Raw genomic sequence first — 12,348 nt, 5'->3', positions numbered from 1 at the left:
AGTTTTTCCTAGCCAGACATAGTGGAAAAGCGTTTTGCCGAGGTGTAGACTACATAAGACGCGAAAGACGAAGGTAGGATGCTCTCCGGAGGTAAGAGCCGCTGCCGGGCGTCTTTCGGCAGAAGCCGCGCTAAGGAGAGCCCTGTGAGCGGCACAATCGTCTTTGCGCGAAGAAGCCGCTTCTTGGGCTCCGGCAGCCGGCGAGAGCGGCAGCTTCGGGAAGGTGAAGAAGCAAGCTGTACAACACTGGGATTGTGTGCGCACCTTGCCAACTGATAGAAAACAGTACCTTTGCACTCTCCTGACTTTTCCAATCACAGGAACATTCGATTGGAAGCTGTTTTGGACAACTTTTCTTTTCTTCCTGCCAAACACTTGGCAGACATCCGTGCAACTTCTAGAACACGATGGGAGATGTTTTCTGTGCTGGCACAGTTTTTCCTAGCCAGACATAGTGGAAAAGCTTTTTGCCGAGGTGTAGACTACATAAGACGCGAAAGACGAAGGTAGGATGCTCTCCGGAGGTAAGAGCCGCTGCCGGGCGTCTTTCGGCAGAAGCCGCGCTAAGGAGAGCACTGTGAGCGGCACAATCGTCTTTGCGCGAAGAAGCCGCTTCTTCGGTTCCGGGAGCCGGCGAGAGCGGCAGCTTCGGGAAGGTGAAGAAGCAAGCTGTACAACACTGGGATTGTGTGCGCACCTTGCCAACTGATAGAAAACAGTACCTTTGCACTCTCCTGACTTTTCCAATCACAGGAACATTCGATTGGAAGCTGTTTTGGACAACTTTTCTTTTCTTCCTGCCAAACACTTGGCAGACATCCGTGCAACTTCTAGAACACGATGGGAGATGTTTTCTGTGCTGGCACAGTTTTTCCTAGCCAGACATAGTGGAAAAGCGTTTTGCTAAGATGTAGACTACAAAAGACGCGAAAGACGAAGGTAGGATGCTCTCCGGAGGTAAGAGCCGCTGCCGGGCGTCTTTCGGCAGAAGCCGCGCTAAGGAGAGCCCTGTGAGCGGCACAATCGTCTTTGCGCGAAGAAGCCGCTTCTTCGGTTCCGGGAGCCGGCGAGAGCGGCAGCTTCGGGAAGGTGAAGAAGCAAGCTGTACAACACTGGGATTGTGTGCGCACCTTGCCAACTGATAGAAAACAGTACCTTTGCACTCTCCTGACTTTTCCAATCACAGGAACATTCGATTGGAAGCTGTTTTGGACAACTTTTCTTTTCTTCCTGCCAAACACTTGGCAGACATCCGTGCAACTTCGAGAACACGATGGGAGATGTTTTCTGTGCTGGCACAGTTTTTCCTAGCCAGACATAGTGGAAAAGCGTTTTGCCGAGGTGTAGATGAGAAGAGGAGCTAAAGACGAAGGTAGGATGCTCTCCGGAGGTAAGAGCCGCTGCCGGGCGTCTTTCGGCAGAAGCCGCGCTAAGGAGAGCACTGTGAGCGGCACAATCGTCTTTGCGCGAAGAAGCCGCTTCTTGGGCTCCGGCAGCCGGCGAGAGCGGCAGCTTCGGGAAGGTGAAGAAGCAAGCTGTACAACACTGGGATTGTGTGCGCACCTTGCCAACTGATAGAAAACAGTACCTTTGCACTCTCCTGACTTTTCCAATCACAGGAACATTCGATTGGAAGCTGTTTTGGACAACTTTTCTTTTCTTCCTGCCAAACACTTGGCAGACATCCGTGCAACTTCTAGAACACGATGGGAGATGTTTTCTGTGCTGGCACAGTTTTTCCTAGCCAGACATAGTGGAAAAGCTTTTTGCCGAGGTGTAGATGAGAAGAGGAGCTAAAGAGTGGATGTTAGCAAATGACACCCATCTTCAAAAAAGGCAATTAAGAGGACTCGCCATAGTACAAACCAGCCAGCCTCTTTTTTATCCCCAGGAAGTTGATGAAGCAGCTCTTCCTGGAAATCCTTGCCAGGCACATGACAGATGACCAAATAATGTAGTTAGCATGATTTTTCAGGGGAATTTCATGCTGAACATCACTTTAAACTCCTCTGATGAATCAACTTGACTGGTAGATGAAGGGAATATTATCTGCCTGGGCTTCAGGGAGGTTTTTGACATACCTCTACATGGCATCACACATACATATGGAAGCAATAGTGCAAAGGGGAGGGAATCAGTGTCTTTTCAGTGATGCTGAGGGAAAAGACAAGAGGCAGTGGGCACACACTGAAATACAGGAGATTGCCTTTGAACATCAGTAAATGTTTCTTTACTGTCAGGGTGACTGAACCACGGCACAGACTGCCCAGAAAGATTGTGGAGCCTGGATCTTTGAAGACATTAAAAGTACACCCAGATAGAATCCTGGGCAAGAGGCTCTAGGTATCCTGGTTTAGGCAGGGGGGTTGGGCCTGGTTAGCCCCACCAACCCCTTCCACTCTCTTTCATTCTGTGCTAGTGAATTCTCTTCAAGATGCATTTCAAAGCGCTGGCATGACAAAGTTCTGTGCAGACAGAGATCCAAATGGACATGGCATCTAAGTTCCTTAAGCAGTGTTCAAGAAGAATGTAAAACTCTGGCACAAGTGTCTCTTCCCTAACTGAATCCCTTTCATGGGAAAATTCCCAGCTCTAGAAAGATCTTCTGATACGCATGCTTAAGACTGACACTGGCTGAGCAAATTTCTCCCTATGTATATCTAAGACCAGTTAGGATCTTCACCCAAAGTGCAGTCAACATAGTCACAGAATGCCTGTTGTTAAGAAGTGACAGCTTCCATCAGAATGGCAGCTATTGGTCCACAAAATGGATTAATGGATGGGAATTATCTACGTGGGTTAAAAACAAAAATAAAGAGTTGGTCTTTATTTTTCAATTTCATGGCAATATTGATAAGGGAAGAAAAAGATCTAAGTCCTTGACTTTCTGGACTCGAGGAAAGATTTTAAAAATTCCTTGTAAAAATGTATGATCACAATCAGACTATTGAAACCATTTTAGTTGGGAACAAAGTTCCAAAATTGTCTAGATAGTGGCAAAGAAGCCAAGAAAATAGGAAAGAAACAAAAAGAGAGCAAAAGAGTCAGCTTCAGTGTACAAGCTCGTTCTAGAAGTAGTCTGCTGGGAAAAGGAACCCCCAGCTAAATTTCCAATGTATTCCTGCGCTTGATTCAGTAACTGGTCAATGTAAAAACCAATCCTTTTGTACAACTTCTTCCAGCAACAAAAACTCCAACAGGTTGACACTACCATCATGCCTGTTCCAGACATATTTAAAAGAGAAATGATGATTTTCTTGAAAACCTACTTACATAAAAGTTGCAAGATGGTGGAGGGATTCCCACATCCTCCTTCCTCCATCTGGCTTGAAAGTATATTTGATAAAATATGCAACAAAGCACATGATTTATAAGGGAGAGTCAAATGGATGATTTGGGAATCGATCTCTTGTTGATAGTAAACTTCATATCCACTCGGTGTGACCTTTTTAAAACAAAATGTGGAGCTGAGGCATGAATCTGCCACAACAATTGTAAAGCAAACATACACACTCCCCTTCATATGCCCCCCCCTCCACACACACCTAGGCACACACAGAGATCAGCATAGCAGATCATGAACACCTTGGAAAAGACTGAAATGCTAAATGCCTCTCTTGATGGGCAAAAGAGCTGGTGCAGTAATTCAAATGCCTGGTACAAAAATTCTGTTTAATATTTAGCTCCTATTTAAAACACAGCTTTTCATTTCATTCTATTTACAGAATATTTTCATTTCATTTGTTTCTTTAAAATTACTTAGTTCTCACCTGTTGTATGTCTAGGAATATTTTCTTCCAAAAATAGAAAAAAATAGATGATATCTTTTCAGCAGAAAACATTGGTTGATACAATTTTAAACCATCATGATATGGAAGAATTCTTCTGTCCCTCTCGAAGGTGGAAGAAGCATTTGGATCACAGATCATCTACAATGAAATACTTGACATGTTTAAGATGCTTTCAATCAATTTTGATCGTCAATTGCTTATTTGTTGTAAACAGTAATTTTTCAGTGAAGGGAAAGTGTGTGTGGTATATCTACATGATATGTTCAAAGGCAGTTCCTACTAATGGCCAGGCTGAATTCCAGTAAATAATGTCCCGAATGATATTTTGCCGCCTTCTTTGGCACTTCATGAAATCTTACCCCGATGAAGTGCTGAAACAAAGAGATTTTCTCTTAGAGAGTGTCTCATGTTGTAACCTATCCCATGGATTTTATGCTGTAATTCTTATCTCTTTTAAAATTTACTATCTTCTGTACAGTTTTCATGAAACTTTCTGTTACAGTAGTGAATAGCACAGATAAATGTCATTTTGTACAACTTTGAATTTACCCCAAGAGCTGAGAGAAAACTTGATCCTATACTTCAATCCGAGTTTCTTCTATAGTCCAACTTTGTTTCTCTACCATCAAGCTTCTCCTTTGTTGCTGCTCCAAGCCCCGTCCAAGGTGACCTTGAATACTTTCAGGGATGGGACACCCACAACTTCTCTGGGCAACCTGTTCCAGTGTTCCAGCACTCCCACAGTAAAAAAGGCCTTCCTTTCATCTAATATGTGTAGGAAATCATAAATCTAGGCATAGAAGCTTGGAGTGCAAATTTGAAATTCTTTGGATTTGAAGCACATTTTATATGAATACTGACTTACAGATGACTAAAAGATGTTGATGGGCATTTGAGCTGACAAGTTTTGAAAAAGTGCACGGAAATTAAAATTGAAACCACTAAAATTAAAAACTCCTTGCCATTTTCTTTTTCCTCTCCTATTCAAAATTGCATATGTCAGATATCAGTGCTTCATGCAAACCTCTCAGATGCTCTCAGAGAAAAAGCTTTTCTTTCAGACTAAGTTGCGGTTGACGTAGAACACTAGCAGGAGTGAAAGATTTTCTGGGCATCGGGGCAGCCCGTTCTCCTTGGATTTGTGTGCAGAATGCATTTTATCCAAACTGGAAAATAGATCCCAGCTCTGTTCTATTCATCATTCTTACTTCATCAGGCCAGAAGATTCTGTGAAAAGTAGCCTGTGGACCTTGAAGACAGCGCATGTGAACCAGATGAGAGGTGATAGAGAAGTTGAGGGAGAGAAGAAAGAGCATGAGGCTGAAACCAGAAAGTATTTCTCCACGTGATCATGGAAGATTGCAGGAGCCACTTGGTACTATCAAACCAGCCCAACTTGGCACTGGTGCCACCTTGGGTCTGGGAGCCATGTTGCATATCGTGCATTTTAAGGAGCCAGCTGGCCACACCCAGCCATATGCCCCCAAACACAAACCAAGGCCCTTTTCTCTGGCAAACAAAACTCAGCTGCCCTGCTTCTGGATGGCAGATTGCAGGAACCACTTGGTACTATCAAACCAGCCCAACTTGGCACTGGTGCCACCATGGGTCTGGTCACCATCCTGCCTATTGTAGCTTTTCAGGAGCCAGCCGGTCACTCTCAGCCATAGGCCCCCAAACACAAACCTCGGCCCGTTTCCCTGGCAAACAAAAGTAAGCTGCCCCGCTTCTGGATGGCAGATTGCAGGAGCTACTTAGTACTATCAAATCAGCCCGACTTGGCACAGGTGCCACCTTGGATCTGGGAACCATCCTGTGTATCGTGGATTTTCAGGGGCCACCCAGCCACTCTCAGCCATATGCCCCCAAAAACAAACCACGGACCTTTTCTCTGGCAAACAAAACTCAAGTGCCCCTCTTCTGGATGGCAAATTTTAGGACGCACTTTGTACTACGAAAACCGCCCGACGTGGCACTGGTGCCACCTTGTGTCAGGGAACCATCCTGCATATCGAGCTTTTTAAGGAGCCAGCCGGCCAGGCCCAGCCATATACCCCCAAAAACAAACCACGGACCATTTCTCATGGAAACAAAAATCCGCTGCCCCGCGTCTGGATGGCAGATTGCAGGAGCCACTTTGCACCATCAAACCAGCCCGACTTGGCACTGGTGCCACCTTGGGTCTGGGAACAATCCTGCGTATCGTACATATTCAGGAACCAGCCGAACACTCCCAGCCACAGGCCCCCAAACACAAACAACGGCCCATTTCCCTGGCAAACAAAACTCAGCTGCCCCGCTTCTGGATGGCAGTTTGCAGGAGCCACTTGGGACTATCAAACCAGCCCGACTTGGCACTGGTGCCACCTTGGGTCTGGGAACCATCCTGCGTATGGTGGATTCTAAGGAGCCAGCCGGCCACTCCCAGCCACAGGCCCCCAACAAAAACCACGGCCCTTTTTTCTGGCAAACAAAACTTAGCTGCCTCACTTCTGGATGGCAGATTGCAGGAGTCACTTGGTGTAATCAAACCAGCCCGACTTGGCACTGGTGCCACCTTGGGTCTGGGAACCATCCTGCGTATCGTGGATTCTAAGGAGCCAGCCGGCCACTCCCAGCCACAGGCCCCCAAACAAAATCAACGGCGCTGTTCCCTGGAAAACAAAACACGCCTGCCAACTTTTTGATGGAGTTTGCAGGAGCCACTTGGTACTATCAAACCAGCCCGACTTGGCACTGGTGCCACCTTGGGTCTGGGAAACATCCTGCGTATCGTGGATTCTTAGGAGCCAGCCGGCCACTCCTAGCCACAGGCCCCCAGACAAAAACCTAGGCCTATTTCTCTGGCAAACAAAAGTAAGCTGCCCCGCTTCTGGATGGCAGATTGCAGGAGACACTTGGGACTATCAAACCAGCCCAACTTGGCACTGGTGCCACCTTGGATCTGGGAACCATGCTGTGTATCGTGGATATTCAGGGGCCACCCGGCCACTCTCAGCCATATGTCCCCAAACAGAAACCTCGGCCCGTTTCTCTGGCAAACAAAACTCAACTGCCCCTCTTCTGGATGGCAAATTGCAGGATGAACTTGATACTAAAACCGCAGGCCGACTTGGTAGTGGTGACACCTTGGACCTGGGAACCATCATGCGTATCGAGCATTTTAAGGAGCCAGCCGGCCACTCCCAGCAATATGCCCCCAAAAACAATCCACGGAATTTTTCTCTGGCAAACAAAAATCAGCTGTCCCGCTTCTGGATGGCAGATTGCAGGAGCCACTTTGCACCATCAAACCAGCCCGACTTGGCACTGGTGCCACCTTGCATCTGGGAACCATGCTGCCTAGCGTGGATTTTCAGGAGCCAGCCGGCCACTCTCAGCCATAGGCCCCCAAACAAAACCCACGGCCCGTTTCCCTGGCAAACAAAATTAAGCTGCCCCGCTTCTGGATGGCAGATTGCAGGACGAACTTGGTAGTATCAAACCAGCCCGACTTGGCACTGGTGCCACCTTGGGTCTGGGAACCATCCTGCGTATTGTGGGTTCAAAGGAGCCAGCCGTCCACTGCCAGCCACAGGCCCCCAAATACAAACAACGGCGCTTTTCCCTGGAAAACAAAACTCGCCTGACAACTTTTTGATGGCAGATTGCAGGAGCCACTTGGTACTATCAAATCAGCCCAACTTGGCACTGGTGCCACCATGGGTCTGGTCACCATCCTGCCTATCGTAGCTTTTCAGGAGCCAGCCGGTCACTCTCAGCCATAGGCCCCCAAACACAAACCTCGGCCCGTTTCCCTGGCAAACAAAAGTAAGCTGCCCCGCTTCTGGATGGCAGATTGCAGGAGCTACTTAGTACTATCAAATCAGCCCGACTTGGCACAGGTGCCACCTTGGATCTGGGAACCATCCTGTGTATCGTGGATTTTCAGGGGCCAGCCAGCCACTCTCAGCCATATGCCCCCAAAAACAAACCACGGACCTTTTCTCTGGCAAACAAAACTCAACTGCCCCTCTTCTGGATGGCAAATTTTAGGACGCACTTTGTACTACGAAAACCGCCCGACGTGGCACTGGTGCCACCTTGTGTCAGGGAACCATCCTGCATATCGAGCTTTTTAAGGAGCCAGCCGGCCAGGCCCAGCCATATACCCCCAAAAACAAACCACGGACCATTTCTCATGGAAACAAAAATCCGCTGCCCCGCGTCTGGATGGCAGATTGCAGGAGCCACTTTGCACCATCAAACCAGCCCGACTTGGCACTGGTGCCACCTTGGGTCTGGGAACAATCCTGCGTATCGTACATATTCAGGAACCAGCCGACCACTCCCAGCCACAGGCCCCCAAACACAAACAAAGGCCCATTTCCCTGGCAAACAAAACTCAGCTGCCCCGCTTCTGGATGGCAGTTTGCAGGAGCCACTTGGGACTATCAAACCAGCCCGACTTGGCACTGGTGCCACCTTGGGTCTGGGAACCATCCTGCGTATCGTGGATTCTAAGGAGCCAGCCGGCCACTCCCAGCCACAGGCCCCCAACAAAAACCACGGCCCTTTTTTCTGGCAAACAAAACTTAGCTGCCTCACTTCTGGATGGCAGATTGCAGGAGCCACTTGGTGTAATCAAACCAGCCCGACTTGGCACTGGTGCCACCTTGGGTCTGGGAACCATCCTGCGTATCGTGGATTCTAAGGAGCCAGCCGGCCACTCCCAGCCACAGGCCCCCAAACAAAATCAACGGCGCTGTTCCCTGGAAAACAAAACACGCCTGCCAACTTTTTGATGGAGTTTGCAGGAGCCACTTGGTACTATCAAACCAGCCCGACTTGGCACTGGTGTCACCTTGGGTCTGGGAAACATCCTGCGTATCGTGGATTCTTAGGAGCCAGCCGGCCACTCCTAGCCACAGGCCCCCAGACAAAAACTTAGGCCTATTTCTCTGGCAAACAAAAGTAAGCTGCCCCGCTTCTGGATGGCAGATTGCAGGAGCCACTTGGGACTATCAAACCAGCCCAACTTGGCACTGGTGCCACCTTGGCTCTGGGAACCATCCTGCCTATTGTAGCTTTTCAGGAGCCAGCCGGTCACTCCCAGCCATAGGCCCCCAAACAGAAACCTCGGCCCGTTTCCCTGGCAAAGAAAAGTAAGCTGCCCCGCTTCTGGATGGCAGATTGCAGGAGCTACTTAGTACTATCAAATCAGCCCGACTTGGCACAGGTGCCACCTTGGATCTGGGAACCATCCTGTGTATCGTGGATTTTCAGGGGCCAGCCGGCCACTCTCAGCCATATGCCCCCAAACACAAACCACGGACCTTTTCTCTGGCAAACAAAAATCAGCTGCCCCACTTCTGGATGGCAGATTGCAGGAGCCACTTGGGACTATCACACCAGCACAACATGGCACTGCTGCCACCTTGGATCTGGGAACAATCCTGCGTATCGTACATATTCAGGAACCAGCCGAACACTCCCAGCCACAGGCCCCCAAACACAAACAACGGCCCATTTCCCGGGCAAACAAAACTCAGCTGCCCCGCTTCTGGTGTGGCAGTTTGCAGGAGCCACTTGGGACTATCAAAGCAGCCCGACTTGGTAATGGTACCATCTTGGATCTGGGAACCATCCGGCGTATCGTGGATTTTCAGGGGCCAGCCGGTCATTCCCAGCCATATGCTCCCAAACACAAACCTCGGCCCTTTTCTCTGGCAAACAAAACTCAACTGCCCCTCTTCTGGATGGCAAATTGCAGGACGCACTTGGTACTACAAAAAGAGCCCGACTTGGCAGTGGTGCCACCTTGGCTCTGGGAACCATCCTGCGTATCGAGCATTTTAAGGAGCCAGCCGGCAATTCCCAGCCGTATGCCCCAAAAAGAAACCACGGACCTTTTCTCTGGCAAAAAAAACTCAGCTGTCCCGCTTCTGGATGGCAGATTGCAGGAGTCACTTTGAACCATACAACCAGCCTTACTTGGCACTGGTGCCACCTTGGGTCTGGGAACCATCCTGCCTATCGTTGATTTTCAGGGGCCAGCCTACCACTCTCGGCCATAGGCCCCCAAACACAAACCACAGCCCTTTTCTCTAGCAAACAAAATTTAGCTGCCCCGCTTCTGGATGGCAAATTGCAGGAGCCACTGGGTACTACAAAAACAGCCCGACTTGGCACTGGTGCCACCTTGCGTCTGGTTACCATGCGGCGTATCGTGCATTTTAAGGAGCCAGGTGGCCACTCCCAGCCATATGCCCCCAAACACAACCCACGGCCCTTTTCTCTGGCAAACAAAACTCAGCTGCCCCGCTTCTGGATGGCAGAGTGCAGGAGACACTTGGTACTATCAAACCAGCCCGACTTGGCACTGGTGCCACCTTTGGTCTGGGAACCATCCTGCGTATTGTGGATTGTCAGGAGACAGCCGACCACTCTCGGCCACAGACCCCAATCAAAAACAAAGGTCCGTTTCCCTGGCAAAAAAAACTCAGCTGCCCCGCTTCTGGATGGGAGATTGCAGGAGGCACTTGACACTGTCAAACGAGCCCCACTTTGTACTGGTGCCACCTTGGGTCTGGGAACCATGCTGCGTATCGTGGATTTTCAGGAGCCAGCCGGCCACTGCCAGCCACAGGCCCCCAAACAAAAACCACAGCCTTTTTCTCTGGCAATAAAAACTCAGCTGCCCCGCTTCTGGATGGCAGATTGCAGGAGCCACTTGGTACTATCAAACCAGCCCGACTTGGCACTGGTGCCACCTTGGGTCTGGGAACCATCCTGCCTATCGTGGATTTTAAGGAGCCAGCCGGCTACTCCCAGCCACAGGCCCCCAACAAAAACCACGGCCCTTTTTTCTCGCAAACAAAACTTAGCTGCCTCACTTCTGGATGGCAGATTGCAGGAGTCACTTGGTGTAATCAAACCAGCCCGACTTGGCACTGGTGCCACCTTGGGTCTGGGAACCATCCTGCGTATCGTGGATTCTAAGGAGCCAGCCGGCCACTCCCAGCCACAGGCCCCCAAACAAAATCAACGGCGCTGTTCCCTGGAAAACAAAACACGCCTGCCAACTTTTTGATGGAGTTTGCAGGAGCCACTTGGTACTATCAAACCAGCCCAACTTGGCACTGGTGCCACCATGGGTCTGGTAAACATCCTGCGTATCGTGGATTCTTAGGAGCCAGCCGGCCACTCCTAGCCACAGGCCCCCAAACAAAAACCTAGGCCTATTTCTCTGGCAAACAAAAGTAAGCTGCCCCGCTTCTGGATGGCAGATTGCAGGAGACACTTGGGACTATCAAACCAGCCCAACTTGGCACTGGTGCCACCTTGGATCTGGGAACCATGCTGTGTATCGTGGATTTTCAGGGGCCAGCCGGCCACTCTCAGCCATATGCCCCCAAACAGAAACCTCGGCCCGTTTCTCTGGCAAACAAAACTCAACTGCCCCTCTTCTGGATGGCAAATTGCAAGATGAACTTGATACTAAAACCGCAGGCCGACTTGGTAGTGGTGACACCTTGGGCCTGGGAACCATCATGCGTATCGAGCATTTTAAGGAGCCAGCCGGCCACTCCCAGCAATATGCCCCCAAAAACAATCCACGGAATTTTTCTCTGGCAAACAAAAATCAGCTGCCCCGCTTCTGGATGGCAGATTGCAGGAGCCACTTTGACCCATCAAACCAGCCCGACTTGGCACTGGTGCCACCTTGCATCCTGGAACCATGCTGCCTAGCGTGGATTTTCAGGGGCCAGCCGGCCACTCTCAGCTATATGCCCCCAAACAAAACCCACGGCCCGTTTCCCTGGCAAACAAAAGTAAGCTGCCCCGCTTCTGGATGGCAGATTGCAGGAACCACTTGGTAGTATCAAACCAGCCCGACTTGGCACTGGTGCCACCTTGGGTCTGGGAACCATCCTGCGTATCGTGGATTCTAAGGAGCCAGCCGGCCACTCCCAGCCACAGGCCCCCAAATACAAACAACGGCGCTTTTCCCTGGAAAACAAAACTCGCCTGCCAACTTTTTGATGGCAGATTGCAGGAGCAACTTGGTACTATCAAACCAGCCCAACTTGGCACTGGTGCCACCATGGGTCTGGTAACCATCCTGCCTATTGTAGCTTTCCAGGAGCCAGCCGGTCACTCCCAGCCATAGGCCCCCAGTCACAAACCTCGGCCCGTTTCCCTGGCAAACAAAAGTAAGCTGCCCCGCTTCTGGATGGCAGATTGCAGGAGCCACTTGGTACTATCAAACCAGCCCAACTTGGCACTGGTGCCACCTTGGGTCTGGGAACCATGCTGCGTATCGCAGATTCTAAGGCGCCAGTCGGCCACTCCCAGCCACAGGCCCCCAAACACAAACAACGGCGCTTTTCTCTGGCAAACAAAACTCAACTGCCCCTCTTCTGGATGGCAAATTGCAGGTCGCACTTGGTACTATCAAACCAGCACGACTTGGTACTGGTGCCACCTTGGGTCTGGGAACCATCCTGCGTATTGTGGATTGTCAGGAGGCAGCTGGACACTCTCGGCCACAGACCCCAATCAAAAACAACGGCCC

This window comes from Melospiza melodia, chromosome 4 (genome assembly GCF_035770615.1).
Source record: "Melospiza melodia melodia isolate bMelMel2 chromosome 4, bMelMel2.pri, whole genome shotgun sequence".
NCBI classification, from domain to species: Eukaryota; Metazoa; Chordata; class Aves; order Passeriformes; family Passerellidae; genus Melospiza; species Melospiza melodia.
This window is presented reverse-complemented; position numbering follows the sequence as displayed.